The sequence below is a fragment of the Montipora capricornis genome, chromosome 12, assembly GCF_036669925.1.
Source record: "Montipora capricornis isolate CH-2021 chromosome 12, ASM3666992v2, whole genome shotgun sequence".
NCBI lineage: Eukaryota > Metazoa > Cnidaria > Anthozoa > Scleractinia > Acroporidae > Montipora > Montipora capricornis.
In genome coordinates, this window is record NC_090894.1 from 41303445 (window position 1) to 41305320 (window position 1876).

A 1876-nucleotide genomic window follows, 5' to 3' on the forward strand; every position below is an offset into this window, starting at 1 on the left:
AAATATCCAGTTCCGGTTGTTAAATTAGACATCCGGCTCACAATTAATACCCCTCCAATGATGAAGAGAATTGTTCCAAGGGTCTTCCCCGTCATCATTTGCTTTACGTGACGAAAAACGTGAATAAATAGATGTCCACGGTAATGCACTTTGTCACGATAACCCGCAAAATTGCTCTTCCCAAAAAGTATCTGTAATTTAAAGTGCTACAGCGAAAAGGAAAAACCTGATTTTCTTTTACTTCCAACACATACACACAATTGAATATGCTAGTATGACCAGAATTTTGTAAATTTCAATTTTTTGCAAAATATGCAACAAAAAAGCCCTAACTAAGTCTGGCAAGAGTACCCTCTGGGATTACGCTGAGAGAATAACTGACAAACGTCTCTGTGCTCTGATACAACTTGGCGTTGTTTCTGATCAGCTGCAGCCTGCGTAGCAAACGTTTCCGTGAGGCGAGATACATTTTTCGTTGTTATCCCGCGAACGCAGACGTAAATACGGAAATACATCTTGAGAGTTTTCAGAGGCGTGCATACTTTCATGCTGTGTACAAAACCATTGTTGAGAGGGTCCATCCGGGGAATCTTCCGTACTCGCTACTACATCCATAGACGACACTTTCGATCTAATACGAGCTTGTAGCTACCAACAAACGCAATTGCCAGAGGTACACTCTATCGAGACACGACGTAATCTGGGTCTTAAAATAACTGAGGACAAAGTGCTACCTTTGTAATTACATCCGCAAATGGTTAGACTTTGAAGTCTTATCGGATAAGGACTATAAACCGTAGGTCCCGTCTCACAACCCTTCACTGTTCACAATCCAGTGGCACGTAAAAGAACCCACACTCTATTCGTAAAGAGTAGGGCATGGCGCTCCCGGTGCTGTGGGCACGGGCCCCATTTCATTCGTTCATGTGCTGGGTGAGATTGCTAATGGACTGATAGCGGCTGCCAGGGGCGCCTGTATATGCTGATGTCTGATCTCACCCATAGATCACTTGCTTGTAAAGCATTTGAATGTGTAAATAGAAAGTGCACTAGATAAATTCATTACCATCATTACCATTACGTTTTCGTCTTGTCCGTTAAGTGACACTGGATACCACAGTAAATGTCATGACGTTTTCTTTTAGCCGAAGCTTTGTATCGTTGTATGTAACTGTCCGACATGATGATGTCTACAAGAAGTCAGGCTTATTGGCTCCCAAATTCAACCACGCTCCCTCACACCCACCAACTGATGAAGTGTATAACAATTGCAAATTGCAGACTTCAGACTGCCTACAAATAGCGCTGATGAACAGTATTTACATCTAAGCACCCATTTCAAATAGCGCTGATAAACAGTATTTAAGTCTAAGCACCCATTTCAAAACGGTTAGCCTTTCAGTAACTGTGTTTTAGGGTTAGTCTGCAGTCTGCGGTCTGCTAGCCTGGGGCCACGCTCCGTAGGCTCTGCTGGTGACGAAAAACGTGGCGGGGGCAGTCCCCCGCTCGGCTCGTTTCACTTGCTGACGTCATTGTTAACATTTTGTCTCATATTTGCTCACAAAAGCCATCATGTGACCATTCACAAATTGACTTCAAAAGGTAAAAGAACGAGTTAAACGTAGTTTAATCTCCAATTTTAGGCCTTTTGATAACAAGCGAGTTCGCCATCAAAACCTGATAAAGAAAATAACACAAACAGCGGTGACTTTTGAAAATGTGTGTTGACTACCATACGAAACGTCAAGTTTTATAAAAATGCGTTGGAATACAATGTTTATCACCGCTGTTTGTGTTATTTTCTTAATCAAGCTACGATGGCCTAAGAACAAGAGTTTATACAAAACCTGATAAATTCTTGAGTGGCAAAAGTGCT